The 27,175-nt window shown below is 42.0% G+C and overlaps 1 long non-coding RNA gene across 1 annotated transcript in view; it reads right to left on the bottom strand.

Annotated features, from left to right (window-relative positions):
• LOC125620846 (uncharacterized) overlaps nucleotides 1–24,201 on the bottom strand; it is a 100,571-nt gene extending 76,370 nt beyond the window's left edge. The window contains exons 1-3 of the long non-coding RNA XR_007352347.2: nucleotides 23,866–24,201; nucleotides 12,328–12,409; nucleotides 4,008–4,071 (exon numbers count right to left, since the gene is read on the bottom strand). This is a non-coding gene — a long non-coding RNA (uncharacterized LOC125620846). The remainder of the gene's footprint in view (nucleotides 1–4,007; nucleotides 4,072–12,327; nucleotides 12,410–23,865) is intronic.
• Between the last annotated feature and the right edge of the window lie 2,974 nt (nucleotides 24,202–27,175).

Below are 27,175 nucleotides of genomic sequence, written 5' to 3' on the forward strand. Positions count from 1 at the left end.
GTTTCCTATTAAGTACAGGAGAAAAAAATGAACATAGCTCTAAATTAGAGTGTACAGGCCCGGAACATTTATCAGGGACAGTATGAAATATGTATAATTTCCTTTATAATTTCCTTCTTCTTCAGGCTTAAAAACAGCAGTAGGCAAAGCCTCTATATGCTAACTTGTTCTATATGGAGGGCATGATGTATAATCCCGACTCCTAATTAGTGATGTTCTGCTAATAAAGGATAACGAGATACCATAACACAACAATATAATTTATGAGTAGGTATCAAAGAAAGGGTTGCAAAAGGGCTAAACAAATAAACAAACAAACAAACCATCCAACCAATCTACTCTTCTCCCCCCCTCTACAACTCTGCTCTCCATAGGCTGCCCTGGAAATTAAATCAAAATCATGTAAAGTACGAATATCAGAACGTTGTGAACCAGCTGTCTCATACAGCTGACTAATTGGTCTGTATGTGCAGCAAATCAAAAATATTTGTTATCATTTATGTAGAGTAATCCTGCAGGAATTTGCTTATCAGTACAATGGAATACTTCTAAAATAAGGGGAGCATATCATCTGCATACAGAGATGAAACTGACGAGTACTGTAGAGAATAATGGGCATGATTCACCTCTTATTTGCACCTGTTTTGGGCTAAGTGGCTTTCCATTGACTTCAGTAGAGCTACTCTAGATTTACAAAAGTGTAAGTGGGAGGAGAACGCCAATGCAATAAATGGAATGGGGGGAGCTCCATTTTATGGACACCCAGCCAGCAGCAAGTCCGTCTTGGTGGCTGTTCTCAGCTTGCTTTACCTGTAAAGGGTTAAAAAGAGCCAATGGGAAGGCTAGAACTTTTTAAAATGGGGGAAAGAACTTCCCCTTTGTGTCTGTTGTTGTTCTCCAGGGAATAGGGGAACAGGGTAGGAGTTATGCTGTGAGAAGCTGAAGGCCAGGTATGAAAACCATCAGAATTATAGCTAGTAATTGCTTACTTGGAAACCCAGATATGTAAGTAGATCAGAAATGTCTAGAAAGATGCGATTAGGTTTATTTCTTTTATTTTGTAAGGCTTGTGGACTCCTCTGTGCTAACCACAAATGCTTTTGTTTTGCTTGTAACCTTTAAGCTGGACCCCAAGAAGGTTATTCTTGATATTTAATTTTTGTAAGTGGGACTTTCAAAACTAGTAAAAGCCTAAGATCCAGATGTATTTTCTTTCTTTTTGTTTTTAATAAAATTTACCGTTTTTAAGAACAGGATTGATTTTTTTGTGTCTTAAGAGGTCAGTGCACATGTTTTTTAATTAGCTGGTGGCAAAAGCCAATTTCCTTTGTTTTATTTCTCAGCTCTTCCCTGGAGGGCAGGGGGGAAGGGCTTGAGGGTACCCCACAGGAAGGAATTCCCAAGTGTGCCTTCCTGGGTTCCAAAAAGGGGGGGAGTTGCATTTGGGTGGCGGCAGCATCTACTCGTCCAAGGTCAGAGAGAAGCTATAACCTTGAGAGTTTAATACCAGCCTGGAGTGGCCAGTATTAATTTTTAAAATCCTTGCCGGGCCCCACTTTCTGCACTCGAAGTGCCAGAGTGGGGAATCAGCCTTGACAGCCTAGTATCGCAAATATCTCCTTGCTCTGAATCCTTCTGCAGATTCGACCTGCCTTTAATATGTGCATGTTTGGAGGGGGCAGAAAAGGGAGGGGATGAGTACAGGTTGGCTAGAAGTTGTTATACAGAATTGTCTTTCTGTGACCGTGGCATCACTCTTCATATTTTCAATATCAGCCAAACCTTTATGATCTGACAAGAGGCTCAAGATAATCCCTGTCTGGAAATGTAAAAGTGGCAGGAAAGGATTTGATGCTGTTGCCTTTTCTATTACAATGACATCACACATAATCAGCTATATCCCAAAGTATGTGCAGCCTATTTCTTATACTGTATCTTCAGTGCTGCATCATCATCTCATCCATCTTATGCTTTTCATATATTTGCTGTAATCGATTATGTGTGCATGCTGGCTTGTTTACGTGCAAAGAATGGACATGAATTATTGCTATGGTCTGGTCTTCAATATTACTGAGGAAACATTTTTTTTTCATTCCAGGAGAAATTATGGCAGTACCTCTGAGTGCTAGAGACTTTACTTAGCCCTGCCTCAAAGACAGGTTTCAGAGGGGTAGCCGTGTTAGTCTGTTGCAGCAAAAACAATGAGGAGTCCTTGTGCCACCTTAGAGACTAACATTTATCTGGGCATAAGCTTTTGTGGGCTATAACCCACTTCATCAGATGCATGGACTGGAAAATACAGTAGGCAGGTATATATACAGAACATGAAAAGATGGGAGTTGCCTTACCAGGTGGGGGATCAGTGCTAATGAGGCCTATTCAATCAGGGTGGATGTGGCTCATTCCCAACCGTTGAAAAGAAGGGGTGAATATCAACAGAGGGGAAATTACTTTTTGTAGTGACCCAGCCACTTCTAGTCTTTATTCAGGCCTAATTTGATGATGTCAAGTTTGCAAATGAATTCCAGTTCTGCAGTTTCTCGCTGAAGTCTGTTTTTGAAGTTTTTTTGTTGAAGAATGGCAACTTTTAATTCTGTTATTGAGTGTCCAGGAAGATTGAAGTTCTCTCCTACTGGTTTTTGACTGTTTCAATTCTTGATGTCTGATTTGTGTCCATTTATTCTTTTTCACAGGGACTGTCCGGTTTGGCCAATGTACATGGCAGGGGGGCATTGCTGGCATGATGGCATATATCACATTGGTATATGTGCAGGTGAATGAGCCCCTGATGGTGCGGGTGATGTGGTTACGTCCTATGATGGTGTCCCTTGAATAGATATGGGGACAGGTCTGGCAATGGGGTTTGTTGCAGGGATTGGTTCCTGGGTTAGTGTTTCTGTTGGGTGGTGTGTAGTTGCTGGTGAGTATTTGCTTCAGGTTGGAGGGCTGTCTGTAAGCGAGGGCTGGCCTATCTGCCAAAGTCTGTGAGAGTGAGGGATCGTCCCCCTCGTTAGCACTGACCCCCCCCCCCACTTGGTAAAGCAACTCCCATTTTTTCATGTGCTCTACATTTATGCCAGCCTACTGTATTTTCCACTCCATGCATCTGATGAAGTGGGTTTTAGCCCACGAAAGCTTATGCCCAAATAAATTTGTTAGTTTCTAAGGTGCCACAGGGACTCCTTGTTGTTTCTGCCTCAAAGAGTTTACAGTCTGCCTTTTTGTTCTGCTTCTACATCACCTAGTGCACTGGGGTCCTGGCCCACAACTGGGAATTCTAGGCATCACCACAACAAATGAACAACTTTGGGACAAATTTCTCCAGCTACCATTTGCTCTGGCTATGGGAGGATGGTGAGTGTGGTGGAGCAAGGCTCTGCTATGCTGCTTCTCAGTAGCGTATGTTAAGATTGGTCCTCTGCAGCTGGGCAGCTGCAACAAATTCCCTGATAGTCCCCACCCGCTCCACTGCACCTGAGCAGAGTTCGGAAGTGGTGGAGAACCAAGCCACCGAACCCCGCAAATGGCTAGTTCAAAGAATGTGAGCAGAGATAGGGTTAGCAGAAAAGCAATGAATTGAGAATGGATGAATAAGGAATAGCTCAAAAAGTGTAGTGATCAGACCCCAGATATCTGTGGCCCAAGTCCTGGAAACAGTTTATGTGACCATTTGACAAGTTGAGGATCTCAATGTGGAGACTGGGGAGCCAGTGGAATTATATCAGGGATTAATTTTGCTCAGTCACTACTATAAACTGATGATTTAGTTGGGGATTGGTCCTGCTTTGAGCAGGGTGTCGGACTAGATGACCTCCTGAGATCCCTTCCAACCCTGATATTCTAGGATTCTGTGATAAAAGACTCAGAATTTATATGGACAATCTTTTCCTTATGGGCCAAGATGACATATAACATAATGGGGTGTCAAGTGACCTTAGGTGGTCAGGGTTGGATAGCTAATTTACATCTTAACTATATGGATGAATCTAAGCTTTTTGTGCACTTACCTCTCCATGATGATAGATGGGGGCTAGCCGCTTCCTCCATTCTGGAAGCCTCACATATGTTGTCCTGCTTAAAAAAATGGAGTATAATACTTCAGATCACCCTGTAAGCATTTGTGTGAAATGTTAACCACTGTAATTCAAAGCATCTGTATTACAAATGTTTTGGGGTTTTTTTGCATTCAAATAAAGTATTGCAGGAAAGTTTATAAACTATAACATATAAAGCATGAGAAACTGCCCAGAAAACAAATAATTATTGCTGATTTTCTTTAGGCTGGGTGTTATATAATCCCAGTTCTGTTAAATTACAAATTATTTTGGAGAGTAATTTTTGCTCTATCTTTGTTCACAAAAGCTGTGGAAGAGAGCAGAGCTACTCTTTGAATCTTATTACTGCCCCTACTGGGAATTCTCAAGCTGCCAAAGAATCAGAATTATCCTCCTCTCCTGGAAGTTATCTATGTTAATTTGGCAAATCACTTTTGGAAATTTGAACATTACATGAACAGTCTAAAACAGCTGCAACATAGTGAGATGAATTTCCTGCCCTTAAGAATATGAAATTCAGAGAACAGTCATTAGAAATTTTCCAAATAAATACAAATATAGGACACAACAAGTATTATAAACTAAATTCCAGGGGATGCATAGGACATTGTAATGAGCAAAAGTGTCATCATTTTCATATATGTTATCATAGGCTTCAGTTAAACAAGGTTCAACCAATCAAAGGAGAAATAAGAGTCACTTTAAGAGTTACAGCAGGTACACTAGAATAATAAAAAGACAAAGATCCGGGGTGGTGGGGGGGAATAGTGTGTGATCATGTAATTAATGACCGGCACAAATTTTCGAAAGCACTTTTGTGACTTAGGAGCCTAAATCCCATTTTAAAAAATGATGTAGGCACTTAGACCCAGATATTTGAAGGTATTTCAGTGTGGCTCTGCTCAGCATTGCAAGGCCCAAGAGATTTAGTCTCGTTTTCAAAAGTGACTTAGGCACTTAGGGTAGATCCACAAATGGGATTTAGACTCAGTGTTGCAACACCTAATTAGGTTCTGTCCTGTGGAATCCTTAGCCCTGAATTAGAGGCCCAGGCTACCTATATAATGTTTGGGAAGAGTTAGGTGCCTGATAATGGGATTTTCAGAAGCCAGCTAGGTGAGTGGCTAACCTAACCTAACCTATAGGAAATACCTGGGTTGGGAAAGTCACTTTTTATAAAATACTTAGTCATTGGAAGAGGGACTGGAACATGGGTCTCCTAGATAAGTGTACTAGCCACTAGGCTATCGAGCCATTGTGATGCTCACTTTTCCCCATGCACATCATACAAAGTGGAACAACTTCCACAGGAGAGATTACAGGACCCCTACCCTAAGAAACCTAATAGCCCAGTGGTAACGACCCTCATCTAGAACAGGAATGGGGAACCTTTTTTTTAATCAGTGGCCACTGACTCACAGAAAAAATCAGTTGTGGGCCACACACAGCCCTGCGAGGGGTGCAGAGGCTAAGGGCTTCCCTTAGGTTCTGGGGTGGGGCTAGAAATGGGAGGTTCAGCGTGCAGGAGGGGGATCCAGCCTGGGGCAGGGGGTTGGGATGAGGGCTCTGGCTGAGGGTGCAGGCTCTGGGGTGGGGCTGCAGATGAGGGGATGTAGGATGTAGGAAGGGGCTGTGGGCTGGGGCAAGGAGTGGGATCAGCGCTGGGGCAGGGGGTTGGGAAGTGGGAGGAGGTTTGGGGAGCAGGCTCTGGGAATGGGAGGGGGCTCCAGGCTGGGGCAGGGGGTTGGGGTATGGAGGTGCTGGGTCTGGGAAGGAGTTAGGGTGCAGGAGAGGGTTCTGACCTGGGGCAGAGGGTTTGGGGTGCGGGCTCCGGCTAGGTGCTACTTACTTCAGGCAGCTCCCAGTCGGCCTGGTTTCCTGCCAATGGGAGCTGCGGAGCTGGTGCTGCGGGCAGGGGAAGCGCGCAGAGCTTCCCTGATTACTCCTGCTCCTACGGGCCCACATGGACATGCCAGTCGTTTCTGGGAGCTGCGCGTAGCTGACCAGAGTTTTAATGGCCTGGAAACCCTCCCCCTGCAGTGGGGCGAGCTCGTGCTCGTGGCTCCAGCCCCTAAGGGCTTCTGGCCTGCGCTGCAGAGACTTGTCTCAAGCTGGACGAAATGAAGCAGTGGTCCGGAGGTTCCCCACCCCTGATCTAGAAGAAGGGAGACTTGGGTTCAAGTCCCTTCTCTGAATCAGTCAGAGTGGGGACTTAAAGCCAAGTCTCCTGCAGTTTGGATGAGTACTCTCAGCACTGGGCTATCGGGTATAAGGAGGAGGGGGAACCCCCTCCTCCACATTCTGTGCAGGGCCTGATCCAATAGATATGCTTTTAGGCAGCCTCCGAGTACACCCACCAGACTGTGCCCCACAAGTAAGAGAGGTGTGGGGGAACTCCTCATTTCAGGCTCCCACTGGGGCTTAGGTACCAAGAAGCTCAGTGGTATTGGAACTCAGGGGATTGTAGCACATGCCCACCAACAGAAATTTAGGTGCCTAGGGACTTTACCAGTGCAAGTTTAGGCACTCAGGGAATTTAGGTACCTGCAGGGTTAGGCAGAAGCTGAGTGGTGGTTTTGAGGATCTAAACTTTGGACTTCAATGCCAAAATCCTTTTGTGGATCTGCCCTTAGGATTCTAAGTCTCACTGAAAGTCAATGAGACTTAGCGTGTTAGTACCTAAATCACTTTTGACATTGAGACCTAAGGCATCTAAATCATGTAAATTGGGACTTTCAAAAGGAGAATGAATGAATTACATGCCCAATTCCCCCTGGATATTAATGGAAGTTGGATAAATAATTCTCATGGAATCCTTTAAAAAATGCCAACCTTAGGTCTTTCAATACTGAGAGGGCAACACCCTAATCACTTTAAAATGAGACCTTAGAAGTTTAAGTCCTATTGATGTCAATGAGGCACATTCTGAAGTGCTCCAGTCACTTCTGAAAACAGCACTTAGTCTCTTAAAATATTTAGGTACTTTTGACACTCTGTATCATAATTAGAAATGGACAAAACTGATCATTCAGTTTGCTGCCATTTCCAGAATTTTTTTTTTTTGCTCAAGTTGAACCAAATCTGAAAGTTGTGAAAAATTCCAATGAATTGAGAAAAAAAACAAACAAACACCATTTATGTATCTTTAAACGGCTAGCTTCACAAAATGGCCGAAGGAAGAGGTGGTGCCCTCTTTATAAGCTTGAGCCCAGTGGTTAGGGTACTCACTCAGGGTCAGTTCTCCCTTCTGTTATTTGGGCACATACTTGAACCTGGGTCTGCAATATCCTAGGTGAGCATTGTAACCACCCGGCTCTAGTGATTCACATGCTTGTTTCTTGGCCCAATGACTATTCATTGTCATGATGACTGACTATCAGTTACCACTGAATTATGGTTGGGGTTCTTTCCTGGGAGGGGGCAGATCCAAATTCAAAACCCTTCCCCACATCAGACAGAGGAGGGAATTGAATCTGGGTCTCCCATCACATAGCCTAACAATTGGGCTAAACATTATAAGGAGGACACCAGCACAGAATCCAACTTCAGCCATTTTGTGAATGTCATCTACATCCTAATTTTTTTTAAACGTCTGAAGTTATTTAGCAAATTCACACCATGTTCACAGATAGTTTCAGGTCAAGCAAAATTACATATTTCAACAGTTTCACCCAGCTCTAACCAGAATGCATATGCACAAGGGGACTGAATTAAGGCTTCACAAACAACTATAATTCGGGCATTTCCTAACTTCTGACAACCTTAATGTGACAACCTTAATGTTATTTTAGTGCAGGTTTTTGTTTTTTTTTAATGTGATGACTTATGTTTAAAAAAAAACAAATTGAAAAAAAACAGAACTTCAGTCATGTGGAACATATTGATCCCCATACAGATAATGGTTAGAACTTTTAGATCCAAAGCACACACCTCTGCCACTTGAGCTAACAGAGAAACTGAGAAGAATAGTAGATTGTCATTCTCTATGTGAAAAGAAAAGGAGTACTTGTGGCACAAGTACTCCTTTTCTTTTTGCGAATACAGACTAACACGGCTGTTCCTCTGAAACCATTCTCTATGTGGACTCCCTACTAGTGGGACATCTCTGTCTCTGTCACACACACAGACTGAATTCACAGCTGTTTCCTAGACATTAGAGGAATGCTGGGCTCAAGAGTCCTACATTCAATTCTGGCTTCTGGAGGTGAGGGTTTTCTAGTGGTTACAGAACATTCTGTCTCAGACTGCCCCTTAATCAACTCCCTGCCAACCCTAGCCTGCCTCGTCTCCTAGCCATGCCCCACCGCAATCAATTCCCTGCCAGCACCAGCCTATCTCCTCACTAGATTACCCTCTCCTTCTGTCTCTGGTAAATCTCTAGGGTCTGATTGAAAGGATGAAGGTGCAGGACCTTCTTTAAAAGCAGTTGTAAGCCATTTTTTAAAACATTGCCAAAGAAACATATTATTCCCTAACTTCATCCTTGAAAATAGCTCAGCCATTTTTACTAATACCTTCTTTAAAAAGCTCAGCTGGAGGCAGATCCCCACCATTCAAAGTTTCAGCTCGAACAGTTAAAGGTGGACAAAGTTATGAACAACTGAAAATAGTGCTTTAGAATGGAAAGTTTTAGAAAACCCTAACTAAAAACATCACTGCCAATTTTGCTTATAACAATGTTGGCCAAAACTAAATAAAACTCTATTTTCAGATGCTATATGATATCATATGGGAAAGACTGTTGTCTAGAGGTCTTGAGTTCTATTCCAGGATCTACTAGTGAGTCACTATATGACCCTGATGTAGATAAGTCTATTTGTGTCTTAACTTATGGATCTCTAAAATGATGACCTGTGTGACAGAGGCATTCTGACTAAGACTTAATTGTTTGCAAAGTGCTTTAAGATCCTCAGGGAAAAAGTACTATGTAATAATATGTTGTACATTGCACTTACAAGTAAAGGAGGCTCTTGGATGAGGTTATGAAATAAAATTTATTCTAATCTTATAAAACCAAGGTGCAATATTACTTATTATTAGAACTGGTCAGCATTTTTCAAGTTTTGATGAGAGATTATGAAAACATGGATATTGAGAAAAATCTTTTTTTTTTGCCAGTTCTATTATATATTGAGCTCTGTTAAATTGCACAGTATTGTACAAAATAGAGGAAAAAAGGAGTAGAAATCCCAAGGATCTTACATTGTAAATTAAACAGGACAACAGTACAGATTTTTTTGCCTTTTTTAAAAGGAGATAAAGACCCACCAAGAAAAGGGGCTTTCCAATATTGTAAAGCAGGTGTTTTGTAATGCTGTTAGTTTGCAAAATATCAAAGCATAAAGCTGTCACAAATCCAGAACGGAGTATTTCCTGCCCTGAACTTTGAACCAACATAATATTTACTTTTACCTGAACCACAATTAGGGGCAATGACTATTTCTCTCTATTTATAAAATGTATCAGAGGGATGTTAGTCTGTATCCACAAAAACAACGTGGAGTCTGGTGGCATATTAAAGACTAACAGATTTATTTGGGCATAAGTTTTCAGGGGTAAAAAGCCCACTTCTTCAGATGCATGAAGTGAAAATGACAGACACGTGCATAAATATATACTGGCACATGTAGAGAAGGGAGTTACCTTACAAGTGGAGAACCAACGTTGAAGGCCAATTTAGTCAGGATGTATGTGGTCCACTCCCAATAATTGGTGAGGAGGTGTCAATACCAAGAGAGGGAAAATTGCTTTTGTAATGAGCCAGCCACTCCTAGTCCCTATTGAGGGTGTTAAGTTTGCAAATGAATTGTAGTTCAGCAGTTTCTCTTTGGAGTCTGTTTTTTTAAGTTTTTTTTTCTTGAAGGATGGCTACTTTTAAATTTGTTATTGAGTGTCCGGGGAGATAGAAGTGTTCTCCTACTGGCTTTTGTATGTTACTAGTCCTGATATCTGATTTGTGTCCATTTATCCTTTTACGTAGAGACTGTCCAGTTTGGCCAATGTACACGGCGGAGGGGCACTGCTGGCACATGACGGCATATATCACATTAGTAGACGTGCAGGTGAATGAGCCCCTGATGGTGTGGCTGGTGTGGTTGGGTCCTATGATGGTGTCGCTAGAGTAGATATGGAGACAGAGTAGGCAATGGGGTTTGTTGCAAGGATTGGTTCCTGGGTTAGTGTTTTTGTTGTGTGGTGTGTGGTTACTGGTGAGTATTTGTGTCAGGTTGGGGGGCTGTCTGTAAGCGAGGACTGGCCTGTTTCCCAAGGCCTATGAGAGTGGGGGATCATTTTCCAGGATGGGTTGTAGATCGTTGATGATGCGCTGGAGAGGTGTTAGCTGGGGGCTGTACATGATGGCCAGGGGTGTTCTGTTATTTTATTTTATAAAATGGTGTTTCTTCAAAGGCTGCATGGAAGCTTGGAATGCTAGAAGTGTTGTGGGGAGATGGATTGAGCACAATGAGGCAGCCAGATGTTCAAAATAGATCCAATGTATCACATGATTGTAGCAATATTATCACCACATGTGATATTTCATCTTGTTTTCTTTAGATTTTCACATCTCACCCATCACTGTGGTATACTCGTGCTCCTCAAAGTAAAAAAGAAACTGGCAAGTTGAATTACATAGAATCATAGAAGATTAGGGTTGGAAGAGACCTCAGAAAGTCATCTAGTCCAAACCCCTGCTCAAAGCAGGACCAACCCCAACGAAATCATCCCAACCAGGGCTTTGTCAAGCTTGGGCCTTAAAAACCTCTAAGGATGGAGATTCCACCACCTCCCTAGGTAACCCATTCCAGTGTTGCACCATCCTCCTAGTAAAATAGTTTTTCCTAATATCCAACCTAGACTTCCCCCACTGCAACTTGAGACCATTGCTCCTTGTTCTGTCATCTGGCAACACTGAGAACAGCCTAGCTCCATCCTCTTTGAAACCCCCTTCAGGTAGTTGAAGGCTGCTATCAAATCCCCCCTCACTCTTCTCTTCTGCAGACTAAATAACCCCAGTTCCCTCAGCCTCTCCTCATAAGTCATGTGCCCCAGCCCCCTATTCATTTTTGTTGCTCTCCTCTGTCCACATCCTTTTTGTAGTGGGAGACACAAAACTGGAAGCTGAGAAATATTGAGAAGAATCAATGTTCTTCTTTCCCTGCAGGACCAGAGGCATTTACCTTTTCACAATAAAGTTATAAGAACCTCATGGCTTCTACAGCTTGTCCTTGTTAAATCCAATCCAATGTCACAAGTGCTTACATAACCAAGGTAATTAATACATCTGTAATCACTTTTCCTGGCAGCCTATGCAAGAACCACATGCTTCAACCTCAGCCCTCTAATCTCAAGTAAAGAATGAGCCAATGTTATGCAATCAAAGCTATAAATATTGAACACAAAATTACCAATTAATGTTAGACACTAAAGGGCCTCTGGTAAAAAAAATCCATCTTACAGTATTCTAGTTTTAACCAAACTTATTAACTAACAGTTGGCTCGCAGAATCTTTGAAAGAATATCCCTTCACTTCCTCAGTGTGGGTTTGCACAGTAAATGTTAAACAAATATTGACTGGCTTTGAGAACAATGGCAGTAAAATACAGCTGAAAGGTAAAATGGTCACTGAAATCATGATGTAATGCCTGAAAGTGAGGAGTATGAACAATCAAAAGGTACTTTGAAAGGAATTTTTACCTTTCACTCTTCATAATGTACAAGTGTAATTTACTTAATCACATCTGAGATATTTCCTCTCTAAATTCTCCTGCAATTTAACTAGTTGGGAGAGTATGCCTCCAGGGCACTCAGTCCTCTGTCCTGTGAAAATCAGAGTACAGGGTTCTCTTTTCTCTATCCAGAGCAGTTTTAGTGGAAGGTTATTGTGTTTTTCTTCTCCTCCACACTATAATTGTCTCTAGAGTTGGCTTTGTTCACAGTGAAGAAATATGTATATGGCTCCATTACTATATATTTGAATACCCAACACAAACAATAATGAATTTATCCTCAACACCCCACCTCCTGCTTTAACAGCTGTCATAGCTGAGGCATAGAAACTGAAGGACTTGCCCCAAGTTACACAAAAAGTCCATGATGAAGTCAGGAATTGAACCCACCTTTTCTGAAGCCCTCTCAAATGCTTTAACCACAGAGTTGTTCTTCACAGATCCTTGTGATCCTCCAAAAAAACATTTCAATGAGGCAATAAAATACAGGCAGAAGCAGCAGCACATAGTTCCAACCATTTGAGAACAAGATGCGGCCCTCTTACCTTTATACCCATTGGTAACACCTGGAGATGTCAGATGTCTCCACTTGAGCAGCCTCACTTCCACCTGAAGAAGGGAACCTGGCTACAATCACATTAGAAATAATGAGATATCAGACAATTTTAGCAAAGTCAGCAGCAACCGAAAAAACCCTCTAAACCCACCTCAACAATAGCCAGAGCTGTGAATGTGATTACGGGCAGCTTTAAAAAGGAACTAAACACATACTTATAATCAGGAATCCAACAGGTCTGCTATGGTCGATTCAGCCAATCAGTAGTGAACATTTATTTTTGGTTTCATGGCCAACTTTTGATTATGTGGGGTGAGATACAGTTGAAGACTTGTCTGGCATTTATGACATTAAAGTTTTAATAGACCAGTACCCTTGCTGCACTGAAATTTCTCAAGACCTATTGCTACCATGATGCCCAATGGATTAATAAATTCATGCTGGCTTGGTAAAGCCCTTGGAACTAATTATAAATATATAATGGAATTATCATGACATGGCCCATCTCTACCTTGAATGCTTTCTGTATATGCTGTACCCCCTTTGCCCCACTCTTCATCTGTCCGCCTGTCAGTGCGGTAAGCGCTTTAGGGAAGGGGCACTTTCTTCCTGTATGTTTGCTTAGCAACTTTTTGAGTGCTGTTGTAATCATTTACCATTAATTTTTTTTTCATTATTCCCTTAATCACCTGGGATCTGCTGTAAAAATCTATTTTTAACTATCTCTACAGTACTTATAAATCCTTTGTTACTTCTTACTTGACATGGTCTTGAACAAAAACAATTGTTTTAGTACAATAATGAATTTAATATTCCTGTTCATTTATCCCTCAGTCTAATATTTCTTTCCTCCCAATATATTCTTGAAGGAAATTCTTATTTGCTATCACCCTTTGGGCAACATTGATCTCCCCCATTGATATTACATTGAAGAGCCACTACACACAAACACATCCCCAATGTACGCCTCTTAAATTACTCTGCCAAAGACTTATTATTACCTTATTATTTAATTATTGTACATTCTTTCATTAGGGGAACCCATATTGGTTTTATTGCTCTACTCATCTTCTCTCTGTCAGCCTTAACTGATGGTATAGTCTTGTTTTCCCTTCCCCTCTCCATTCCCTGCACTATTTTAAAAAAGAAATCTCAGAACTCAGCTATGACTTAGAACTTGCTTCTCTCCCCCACAGGAAATGAAGCTGTTGTGCCTTATATACGCTGTCTTTAATGATGCTTCAGCCTTATTCCACACCCAAGAGATCCTATTCTTCCACAAGGGAAACAAAGTCTTGATTTTCTTCTTCTTTTTTTCATCACAAAGCCACTCTCGCTTAATGCAAGTGAGTGTTTTGATAGATGTCTGTGCTATTGTGAAATGTAAATTACACAGCTTTCTTATTATGCCAGCTTTACTCAGCCTAGAAAGATTTAATATAATGGATGGAGGGGATTAATCTTCATTTGCTCACCACCGATATCATCAATGCCTATAGAACTACCTGCAGTTACTGGATACCAAATAAAGTATGTAAAAGAAAATGAAAAAAAAGAACAATTACTAATCTAAAGCAAAATATTTTGTATCTGTTTTTCTTAACAAGCAGTGCTTCAGTCTCAAACATGATAACCTAACATTGTCTTCATCACCAAGGAGACGTGGCCTCCTCACAGATCGTGTGCCACCCATCTCAATCTCTGGCAAGGTGCTTAAGGTGGTCTGGCTGTATATATGAACTAACATGGCCAACAGAAAACACCACATTACAAAATGTATTGTGGCCCAAATGTGAGTTACAACCTAAGTGCTCAGATATGGGTGCCTAAAGATAGGCTCTTAAATCCATTCTAGGCAATTATGTAAAAGTGACCTAATTCTCACAGGTGTGCGATGTGCCCCTATGTCTCCTTCCCACTCTTTATTTTAAAGTTATAAACCCTCTGCCCTCTGAGATGAACAATAGAGTAACTTTGTCACAAGCTGTTCCTTTAGGGGATTATTTTGGAGAGCCATGCAGTAGATAAATAGTGTGGGGTTTATTTACATGTGGCTACCGATGCATTCATTTTACTGATTTATGTGACAGCAAAAGGTCTTTGAGACTTGGGTCCAGCAGCTCTAAACTGCAGTCTGAAAGAGAGAATTTTAAATGAAAAACTGTACTTAAAAAACAGTAGAAAGATCTGTTGCCAGGATAGCTGGGTACTGGTGCAGTCCCACATGCAGGGAATTTTATCTAAAATGCTGACTCCCCATATTTCAAACTTGGAACATAATTTGTAAGTGCAAAAGTTTTACTGGTATATAATACAGTCTCTGGGAAAGTAAACAGTAAAATATATTAGCTTCATTTTAGCTGTTTTATAAAGCCACAGGTATCTGCTTAATCATATAGTGCAGTGGAGGAGGGATAGCTCAGTGGTTTGAGCATTGGCCTCCTAAACCCAGGGTTGTGAATTCAATCCTTGAGGGGGCCATTTAGGGATCTGGGGCAAAAATTGGGGATTGGTCCTGCTTCAAGCAGGGGGGTTGGACTAGATGACCTCCTGAGGTCCCTTCCAACCCTAACTTTCTATGATACAGTGCTTTGTCCAGCACCAGGAGTGTTTCTGCATAATTTCCATTTTAAAATAACCTTTCTAGAATTGCACAGAAGAAATTCAAGGGCTCAAAATCCTACAGAATATTTCTGAAAAAAAATTATACAAAACATTGTTGAATTTTTTTTCTCCAGTTTCACACAGTTTCAAAAACTATATATATGGACACTTTTTGCAGAGTTAAGGTCAATGTTTGTAAACAATTCTGAAGATGAAAAGTGCTACTTGCAGTATTATTAATGGTCTTATATATTTAACTAAAAACAAACAAAAAATACCAGGAAAAGTACCAGGAAAAATGACTTTGGAAGACCTTGGAAGGAAGAATGTCAGGAATTTACAATCATTCAGTTCAGAGGCATTACTGGAATCAGTTACCATTATGGTAAGTGGTGCATTTTCACTTGATTTATTACACAACAGCTCAAAAAAGCCTTTTCTCAAGCTGTCTTTTAAAGGTTAAACACGAATGCTTATGTTATACTACTAGTCTCTTGGAAATACATTTGTATTACATTGTGTGAACACTTGGTCCAATTTTCTTCATTCCTAATACAGGTTTGAACTTCTCATGTCCCTCTGTAGAGCTATCAAAGGGATACTATTTTAAAAAAAATTCAGTAGCACTTGGGTTAAATGAGAAAGCAGGAGGGCATGATTAAATGGGCTGAATTTTCAAGACTCTTTCATCTGTCAAATTGCTACTTCACGTTATTCATATTGATATTTATGTATCTTTCTAAACTAAGTCCATGTCCATTAATGAAGTTATGGGAACTGTCAATTACTCTAGCTTAAGTGCTTAACACAACAATATTATCCTTGAGATCACAGCTCCAAACTATTAGAACATCTAGAAATCAATTCAAATTATTAAAATATCCAGTGTCCTTAAGAGCCCAATTCTGCATCTATGGAAGTCCATAGCAAAGCTTTCAATAGAATGGGAGGAGGGGTGTATATTAGTTGGCTGTCCTTTTCTCCTCTATGGGGAGATTTAGTTTCATCGTTGTCTAAAAAATGTGGGTGTCTTCTTCACTCTGAGATGTAAGTATTTCAATTTCCATCTAACAAATTAGTATTGTTGCCCTTTCTTCAGATCCCACTGTCCCATTCTGACACCACAGTTGGGAAGTAACAGGTTTCTGGAGTCTTTCAGGCAGCTGCAGTCTGGATATAGTCTAAGTGTGACTTGTTTTATTTACACATACACACTATACATGTATAGTCCCGATATGAAATGGTAAAACAGCAGGCAGGGCAATCCCTTCTTCCAGGAATTTCAGCTCACTACAGTGACTAGGAAGCAATTTCCTTCCATTGTATTTGAAAAAAAAAAGTTGTCTTTTTTTAAAAAAATCAATATCAATATGAAATATTTCATTTCAGAACTGCCAATGAACTGACAAAGCAGTTATTTACACAGCCCCAGACGAAAACTGGCTAGCTGATATGTCTCAAAATGTAATTGTAAATGGAGAATCATCAATGAGTGGGTGTGTTTCCAATGGTGTCCCCCAGGGATCAGTTCTTGGCCCAACACTATATAACATTTTTATCAATCATTTGGAAGAAAATATAAAATAATCCCTGGTAAAGTTGGCAGATGAGCAGGGCCGGCTCTAGGATTTTTGCTGCCCCAAGCAAAAAAATTTTTGGCTGCCCTTGCTTTTTTTCATGCCCGGTTCTGCCCCAACCCCTTCCCCAAATCCCCGGCTGCGCCTCCTCCCCCGGGCGTGCCGCATTCCCCCCCCATTGCTTCCTGCAGCTCCCCCCTCCCCCCGCAGCCCTCCGCCCTAGCTCACCTCCACTCCGCCTGCTCCCCTGAACACGCCGCCGCTCCGCTTCTCCCCACTCCCTCTAGAGGGAGAGGCAGTGCGTTCAGGGGAGCAGGTGGAGCGGAGGTGAGTGAGGGTGGGAGGGGGAGCACAGGAAGTAACGGGGGGGGATAGAGGAACCGCTCCCCGCTCCAGCTCACCTCCGCTCCACCACCACTGCCTCCCCTGAGCGCACCGCCACTTGGCTTCTCCTCCCTCCCTCCCTCCCAGGCTTGCCGCGTGAAACAGCAGTTTTGCGCACGGCAAGCTTGAGAAGGAGGGGGGAGAAGCAGAGCGGCGGCAGCGCGCTCAGGGGAGCAGGTGGAGGCGGAGTGTGGGCAAGCTGGGGCTGCAGGGACACATTTCTAGGGATGGTGTGGCTGGCACTGGAATGCCACCCCTGGAAATGTGCTGCCCCAAGCATCTGCTTCTTTTGCTGGTGCCTAGAGCCAGCCCTGCAGATGACACAGAGATTGAGGGAGTGGTAAATAGCAGTGCTTAATTCATAATTAAATAGGTGCCGGGGCTCAATCAATTTTTTTACATTCATAACTGATGCAGCAATTCCAGAGATGCCAGGACTATGAACTGCCAACCTAGAGGTGCTGGGGCTCAGCCCTGGCACAAATTAAGCACTGGTAAAATAATGACGAGGATAGGTCACTGATACAGAGCAATCTGAATCTGTGTTTTCATAAGGCCAAATGTAAAGCTATACATCGGGGAACAAAGAGTTACGTAAGCCATGCTTGCAGAATGCGGGGACGTTATCCTGGAGAGCTGTGGCTCTGAAAAAAGAGTTTATCAGCTGAACATGAGCTCCCAGTGCGCTGGTGTGGCCAAAAGGGTTAATGCAATCCTGGGATGTATAAACAGAGGAATACTGAGTAGGAATAGAGAGGTGATATAACCTCTGTATTTGGTACCGGAAATACCTTCTAATCAAGATTGGATGTTTTTCTCAAAGACATGCTCTCTAGTTGCCAGTGTGATACAGGAGGCAACACTAGATGATCACAGTGGTCCCTTCTGGCCTTAATCTACAAATCTAAATGGAACCCAGTAGCAGAACTGAACCCCACCCCCAACTAAACAGAAGCACATAAGTGAACAGGGGGCAATTTTAGATGTGTTACTGTGAAAGTGACAGCTGCAAATGGAGGAGGCTGCAAAGCGGCCAGAGGCTGTTACTAGCTGACTATATTTTGCAACTTGACATCTGGGATCTCAAGTAGTCCTCTATGTCCCATGCAGCAGCATTATGGACTAAAGGAAATAAGGAATGCTTTCAGCTCCTAGTAATGTGTGTAGGTGGTTTTTGTTGGTTTGTTTTTTAAAGAAGAAGTATATGAATATTCTTACCCTTTGCGTAATTCTAGCTCACCTTGATTAAGTAAAATAATGAAATGCATTTATTAGGTAATTGTAGTATTTTCCAAATTTAGTTAATATTTACTTAGAAATAAATAAATGAGATCAAATTAATCACAAGAGTAACTATTTATTTCTGGAAACAGTTTTTGTGTCTGGATAAATATTCAGGAGTTTAATGTTGGTAATTATTCTATACTCTTTGCTGAAAACTGTATGATTTTAGCTATAGGTAGAATACATGAAAATAATAAAGAAAGAAGAAACTTCCATGAGGAGAGATTTAAAAGATTGGGACTTTTCAGCTTGGAAAAGAGATGACTAAGAGGTGATATGACAGAAATCTATAAAATTGTGACTGGTGTGGAGAAAGTGAATAAGGAAGAGTTAAACTTAACATTCCTTAAATTGAAGCCCCAAGCCACCCCCTGATTAAAACAAAACAACAACAAAGGAACCAGCTGCAGGAGTACAAAGAGAATGCAGGCAGAGATCCAGCAACAGAGTGGGGGCTACCCAGCTTATTGCACCCAATGCAGCATGTATGATAACCTGCCCTATGGGAAGGTAGTGTAAGTGGGCATTCAGTGCAAGGCACTCCTGGCCCTCAGAGACCAGGTATGGGCTTTGGAGACCAGGGTGGGTGAGCTGGAGGAGCTAAGGGAGACAGAGAGGTACATAGATGAGACTTTCCGGGGCACAGTAGAATGGTCCCACCTCCAGTCTGACAGCCTCTGTGCTCTTGAGGAGGATGAAAGCCTCAGGGAAGGAGAATATCTAACTGGAGCAGAGGGAAACGATCCCATAGTTGGGACCTTCCTTCCAGATGATGTTGTGGTATCCTCTCGCACTGAGGATACCTCTCTGGGGGAGGGAACGCCAGTTATTAGGAAGAGACAGGTATTAGTAATGGGCCATTTGATCATTAGAAACATAGATATCTGGGCTTGTGATGGCTGGGAGAACTGCATGGTGACTTGCCTGCCTGGTGCGAACATTGTGGATTTCTCAAGACATCTAGATAGACTTATGTGTAGTGCTGGGGAGGAGCCAGTGCTAGTGATACATGTAGGTAGGATAGGAGAATTAAACAAAGTAAAACTCTTAAATGAACCAAACTGTACCATAAAATCTCTATGGATAGTAATTTCATGCTCGAATAATAAGAATACAGCAGTAGGGATATATACCGACCACCTGACCAGGATGGTAATAGTGACTGTGAAATACTCAGAGAGATTAGAGAGGCTATTAAAATAAAAACTCAATAATAATGGGGGATTTCAACTATCCCCATATTGACAGGGTACATATCACCTCAGGACGGGATGCAGAGATAAAGTATCTTGACACCTTAAATGACTGTTTCTTGGAGCAGCTAATCCTGGAACCCACAAGAGGAGAGGCAATTCTTGATTTAGTCCTACGTGGAGCACAGGATCAGGTCCAAGAGGTGAATATAGCTGGATCACTTGGTAAGAGTGACCATAATATAATTAAATTGAACATCCTTGTGGCATCCCAACACTGTAGCATTTAATTTCAGAAAGGGGAACTACACAAAAATGAGGAGGTTAGTTAACAGAAATTAAAAGGTTCAGCACCAAAAGTAAAATTCCTGCAAGCTGCATGGAAACTTTTTAAAGACACCATAATAGAGGCTCAGCTTAAATGTATATCCCAAATTAAAATCCCAAATGTATATCCCATAGTAAGAGAACCAAAAAAGAGTCACCGTGGCTAAACAACAAAGTAAAAGAAGCAGTGAGAGATAAAAAAGGCATCCTTTAAAATGTGGAAGTTAAATCCTAGTGAGTAAAATAGAAAGGAGCATAAACTCTGGCAAATGAAGTGTAAAAATATAATTAGGAAGGCCAAAAAGTAATCTGAAGTACTAGCCAAAGACTCAAACAGTAATAGCAAATTTTTTTAAATACATCAGAAGCAGGAAGCCTGCTAAACAACCAGTGAGGGCAACTGGACGATCAAGATGCTAAACTAAACTGGGAGGAGTGGTAGATACGCTGGAGGGTAGGGATAGGATACAGAGGGTCCTAGACAAATTGGAGGATTGGGCCAAAAGAAATCTGATGAGGTTCAACAAGGACAAGTGCAGAGTCCTGCACTTAGGACGGAAGAGTCCAATGCACCGCTACAGACTAGGGACCGAATGGCTCGGCAGCAGTTCTTCAGAAAAGGACGTAGGGGTTACAGTGGACGAGAAGTTGGATATGAGTCAACATGAGTGTGCCCTTGTTGCCAAGAATGCCAAAGGCATTTTGGGATGTATAAGTAGGGGCATTGCCAGCAGATCCAGGGACGTGATTGTTCCCCTCTATTCGACATTGGTGAGGCCTCATCTGGAGTACTGTGTCCAGTTTTGGGCCCCACACTACAAGAAGGATGTGGAAAAATTGGAAAGAGTCCAGCGGAGGGCAACAAAAATGATTAGGGGACTGGAACACATGACTTATGAGGAGAGGCTGAGGGAACTGGGGATGTTTAGTCTTCAGAAGAGAAGAATGAGGGGGGATTTGATAGCTGCTTTCAACTACCTGAAAGGGGGTTCCAAAGAGGATGGCTCTAGACTGTTCTCAGTGGTAGCAGATGACAGAACAAGGAGTAATGGTCTCAAGTTGCAGTGGGGGAGATTTAGGTTGGAGATTAGGAAAAACTTTTTCACTAGGAGGGTGGTGAAACACTGGAATGCATTACCTAGGGAGGTGGTGGAATCTCATTCCCTAGAAGTTTTTAAGGTCAGGCTTGACAAAGCCCTGGCTGGGATGATTTAGTCAGGGATCGGTCCTGCTTTGAGCAGGGGGTTGGACTAGATGACCTCCTAAGGTCCCTTCCAACCCTGATATTCTATGATTCTAAAGGAGTACTCAAGGATGATACGGCTGTTGCAGAGAAACTAAATGAATTCTTTGCATCGGTCTTCACAGTTGAGGATGTGAAGGATATTCCCAAACCTGAGCCATTCTTTTTAGGTGACATATCTGAGGAACTGTCCCAGATTGAGGTGTCATTAGAGGAGGTTTTGGAACAAATTGATAAACTAAACAGTAATAAGTCACCAGGAGCAGACAGTATTCACCCAAGAGTTCTGAAGAAACTCAAATGTGAAATTGCAGGACTACTGACTGTAGTCTGTAACCTATCATTTAAATCAGATTCTGTACCAAATGACTGGAGGATAGCGAATGTGATGCCAATTTTTAAGAAGGGCTCCAGAGGTGACCACGGCAATTACAGGCCGGTATGCCTGACTTCAGTACTGGGCAAACTGGTGTAAAGTACAAAATTTTCAGACATAGATTAACATAATTTGTTGGGGAATACTCAAAATGGTTTTTGTATAGGTAAATCATGCCTCACCAATCTACTAGAATTCTTTGAGGGGGTCAACAAGCATGTGGACAAGGGAGATCCAGTGGATATAGTGTATTTAGACGTTCAGAAATCCTTTGACAAGGTCCCTCACCAAAGGCTCTTAAGTAAAGTAAGCAGTCACGGGATAAGAGAGAAGGTTCTCTCATGCATTGGTAACTGGTTAGAAGATAGGAAACAAAGGATAGGAATAAATGGTCAGTTTTCAGAATGGAGAGAGGTAAATAGTGATGTCCTCGAGGGGTCTGTACTGTGTCCAGTCCTATTTAACATGTTCATAAATGATCTGGAAAAGGGGGTAAACAGTGAGGTGGCAAAATTTGCAGATACAAAACTACTCAAGATAGTTAAGTCCCAGGCAGACTGTGAAGAGCTACAAAAGGATCTCTCAAAACTGGGTGACTGAGCAACAAAAGGGCAGATGAAATTCAATGTTGATAAATGCAAAGTAATGCACATTGGAAAACATAATCCCAACTATACATATAAAATGATCGGGTCTAAATTAGCTGTTACAACTCAAGAAAGAGATCTTAGAGTTACTGTAGATAGTTCTCTGAAAACATCCACTCAATGTGCAGTGGCAGTCGAAAAAGAGAACAGAATGTTGGGAATCATTAAGAAAGAGATAGATAATAAGAAAATATTTTATCGCCTCTATATAAATCCATGGTACACCCACATCTTGAATACTGCATGCCGATGTGGTCACCCTATCTCCAAAAAAGATATATTGGACTTGGAAAAGGTTCAGAAAAAGTCAAAAAAATTATTAGGGGTATGGAATGGTTGCTTTATGAGGAGAGATTAATAAGACTGGGACTTTTCAGCTTGGAAAAGAGATGACTGGGGGATCTGATAGAAATCTATAAAGATCATGACTGGTGTGGAGAAAGTAAATAAGGAAGTGTTAATTACTGCTTCTCATAACACAAGAACTAGGGGACACCAAATGAAATTAATAAGCAGTCAGTTTAAAACAAATAAAAGGAAATATTTGTTCACACAACACACAGTCAACCTGTGGAACTCCTTGCCAGAGGATGTTGTGAAGGCCAAGACTATAACAGGGTTCAAATAAGAACTAGATAAATTCATGGGGGCTAGGTCTATTAGCCAGTGTGGGCAGCAACGATGTCCCTAGCCTCTGTTTGCAGAAGCTGGGAATGGGCGACAGGGGATGGATCACTTGATGATTGCCTGTTCTGTTCATTCCCTCTGAGGCACCTGGCATTGGCCACTGTCGGAAGACAGGATACATAAGTTAGATGGACCTTTGGTCTGACCCAGTATGGCCATTCTTGTGTTCTTATGAAAGCTCTCATTTCCACATCTGAATGAAAACACACTTTTCCCAGAACAGGAATATTTTCAGCTCTACCCTACATTGTGACAGATTTTTGTCACCAATCTGCCTGGGCCACAGCTGATCAGGCTGGGGCCACAGGATCTTTTTGGAGAGGAGATGACGAGGCACACCAAGTGTCTAAATTTTAAAGTTTTATTGACAAAATAATAAAAAAACAGCAGAGAGTGTTGGGAATGCTGCCACATCACTTAGGGGAAGAAAGAAAGCATTAATGCCCCAAGCCCTAACCCACTTTCATAGATTCATAGATACTAAGGTCAGAAGGAACCATTATGATCATCTAGTCTGACCTCCTGCACAACGCAGGCCAAAGAATCTCACCCATCCACCCCTGTGAAAACCTTCTCACCTATGTCTGAGCTATTGAAGTCCTCAAATCGTGGTTTAAAGACTTCAAGGAGCAGAGAATCCTTCAGCAAGTGACCCGTGCCCCATGCTACAGAGGAAGGCGAAAAACCTCCAGGGCCTCTTCCAATCTGCCCTGCAGGAAAATTCCTTCCCAACCCCAAATATGGCGATCAGCTAAACCCGGAGCATATGGGCAAGATTCACCAGCCAGATACCCAGGAAAGAATTTTTTGTAGTAACTCAGATCCCACCCCATCTAACATCCCATCACAGGTCCTTGGGCCTATTTACCATGAATAGTTAAAGATCAATTAATTGCCAAAATCATGTTATCCCATCAGACCATCTCCTCCATAAACTTATCGAGTTTAATCTTAAAGCCAGATAGATCTTTTGCCCCCACTGCTTCCCTTGGAAGGCTGTTCCAGAACTTCACTCCTCTGATGGTTAGAAACCTTTGTCTAATTTCAAGTCTAAACTTCCCAATGACCAGTTTATATCAATTTGTTCTTGTGTCCACATTGGTACTGAGCTTAAATAATTCCTCTCCTTCTCCAGTATTTATCCCTCTGATATATTTAGAGAGAGCAATCATATCTCCCCTCAACCTTCAACCTTTCGTACTCACACACGCTTCCCAGGCTGGCCAAGTCTGGGTGTAACGTCAGAAGAAGCGGAGGGGGAAAGGTGGATGGGAGTTCTGTCCTGGGTCCAGGCCGTCCAAGGATCTGCTGTGCTCTCTGAATTGCTCCAGCTCTCAGGAGGGTTTTAAGCCCTGGGCTCCTTTGGGGGTGTTCCATTCCACGACCTCTGTTCCTGGTGCTCTTTGTGCCAGTCCAAACCAGCTTGCTGTGGCCTTCTCGGTTTCCCAAAACATCACGGCTCCGGAGACTTTGTTTTCCCTTTTATTGGCCTTCGCTGTAGTTGTCTCATTTGCTTTCACTGTTCTTGCTGTTGTCTTTGCAGCTTTGCTCCACTTAGTTTTTCTCTTCGTACGGCTGGTCGGGGGGGTTGGAGTTTCCCCCTTCTGTCTTGGCAGGTAGCAGCTGGCCTTGGGCTGAAGTCAGCTTCTTATCTTCGGACTGAGCTTGCTAGCTGCAGTGTTGAATTAACCTGTTCTCTGCTCTCTTCTTTCTCTCCCCGCCTCTCCGCCTCTCGTACCTGCAAAGGAAACTTCCAAACACCTCTGACCCTCCCCAAAATGCTTTGTGATGCTTGCAACAGTGTTAGCAATATACCGTGCTGATCTGCCTTCCCAGGGGACTCCCTAAGGGGAGGGGGCCATTGGATTGTGACAACATTGCCATTTCCCCCTTCCCAGTTTCCATGACCAGAACTCAGACAAGCAGGTATTCTCCTTGACAAATGGTAGCAGTATTTTAGCTTAGATTAACCAGTCTTTATTATAATAAAGTGTGTACAGCACTTACTCTCCAATAGATTAGGTCAAATTTTCAGCAGGTGTAAATCAGCATAGCTCCATTGACTTCCTTGGAGATAACCCAATTTATACCAGCTGAGGATTTGGCCCCAAAGATGGCAGCTGACAATGGAAAACACAAAATGGGCCTGATTCTCCCTTGTCTGGAACTTTGTGTAATCATTTACACTCATGCAAAGTAGGTGTAAAACACGACCCTATCAGAACAGTGGGATTTCTTACCTACTTTTCTCAGTTCTAAGCAATTTCACAAGGTGAATGCAGTGGAGAATCAGACTCAGTATATTCTGATTCTAGAACACATTTCTGGGTATTTTGGTACCACTCAGAATGTTATCCCTGTTCATGCACAGATCCACTGTTTGTAGATGGCACTGCACTGTAGATATACCTGGGTTTCCAGAATGGATTAAAAAGCTTTCTAGCAGTACATTTTGGGTGTACTGTATATCACAGGATAAGCTATAGACCTATAGGCTCTCTAGAACATACTCTACTAAAGCAGGATTGCTTCCTTACTCAGTCCTGTATCCAGTTCAGTTTTAAAATGACTGGTGTGATGGAGTGTCCGTCTACATACTTACGTGGCACTCAATTACTACAGTATCTCAGCACCTAATGATGATTTCCATTGCTACATCTCTTGACTGTCCATTTCATTGATGTAGATAAGTTGTGGTAGGAAAAAAGTTTCATACAGGCACTCCCAAAAGACTTGCTGCTGTCTCTTCTTCTCCATTAAACAAAGTGGATGAGGTAATATCTTTTATTGGACCAACTGGTGAAAGAGGAAGCTTTTGAGCTACACAGAACTCTTCTTTGGATCTTTTTCTCTATGATCCTTGCCAGACCCTGCAAAACCACTCCATGTCCAGCAAGTCATCCTGTCATTGTTTACCCTATTGCAAGGTCTGGTTGTAGCTCTTTTGGCCACCCTCACTTGTTGTCCTAACACCATCCTGCACATTCTAGGGTTTCTCTGGTAAGAGGAAGCATGACCTCTTAGGTTATGTCTACACTGCAACCAGAGGTGTAACTGTAACACATGTAGACATACCCAACCTAGCTTCGATCTAGCAAATTCAAACAATAGCAATGAAGTATGTTGATCAATTAGAATTTTTTCCACTAGAGATTTGATATTTGTAAATCAATTAGATATATCATACAGTTATTTAACTCTTTATTAATAACTGAACTATTATTGTTATTGTTTTAATATGGCATCAATATGAAGATGACCCTAGTTAAAAAAAGTTATTTTTGTTCTCTCTTCCTTTAAGTTTTATATCCTGCTTCCTGCTATTTACAGTATAAAAATTCTTTAACATTTGCTCATGGTGATTCCCTGGTATGTTCAATCACTAAATAGTATAAACCAATATAAGAAATGTAAGACAAATACTTGCCGTATCAGGGATTTAATTACTTAGTTATTTTTGGAGGAATTTAGAGAAATCAACACTTAATCCCTTCCATACTGAATACTGATTTCAGGATAATGCCTAAAGGAGAGTGTACATTGTGCTGGTGAATGGGTGGGTTTCTAAGAGCCAAATTCTTCTCGTTTATACAACAGAAATCTGGAGAAACTCAACTAGCTTTCAGGGGGAGTTACTCCAACTTTATTCTAGCATAGCAGACAGCAGATTTTGCCTTTAGATGCATTCATAGACACACTAATGTGTAGCTATCTCCCCCCTACCCCCACAACCTTTCATTATCACTTCTGACTCTGGTCCACCGAGTCTGAGTGTAAGGAAATCTAAATTGGTGTATCTCATACATGGATAGGCCACATCTGGAGTGAAGCAAAAGAAGCAACTAAAAAGAGGTAACCAACTCTGTTTTAATGTATGTGTCATACATTTTTTTTTTAGCTCTTCAATATGACGCTTACACCAAATTTAGACTTCGTTACCCTTTGGTAAGTGTATGTGACCTGGTTGGTGGAAGTCTGAGCCCTGGTATACACTAGGAGTTGAGGTCGAATTTAGCAGCGTTAAATCAATTTAACCCTGCACCCATCCACACCACGAACCCCTTTTTTTCAACTTAAAGGGCTCTTAAAATCAATTTCCTTACTCCACCCCCGACAAGGGGAGGAGCGCTGAAATTGGCCTTGCCGGGTCGAATTTGGGGTACTGTGAATGCAATTAGACGTTACTGGCTTCCGGGAGCTATCCCACAGTGCTCCATTGTGACCGCTCTGGACAGCACTCTCAACTCAGATGCACTGGCCAGGTAGACAGAAAAAGGCCCGCAAACATTTGAATTTCAATTTCCTGTTTGCATGGTCACCTGCAGCTTGCCACGCTGGCCAGAGCTCATCAGCAGAGGTGACCATGCAGAACTCATCAGCAGAGGTGACCATGATGGAGTCCCAGAATCGCAAAAGAGCTCCAGCATGGACCGAATGGGAGGTACAGGATCTGATCGCTGTATGGGGAGAGGAATCCGGGCTATTAGAACTCTGTTCCAATTTTTGAAATGCAAA

Source organism: Caretta caretta, chromosome 1, assembly GCF_965140235.1.
Source record: "Caretta caretta isolate rCarCar2 chromosome 1, rCarCar1.hap1, whole genome shotgun sequence".
NCBI classification, from domain to species: Eukaryota; Metazoa; Chordata; order Testudines; family Cheloniidae; genus Caretta; species Caretta caretta.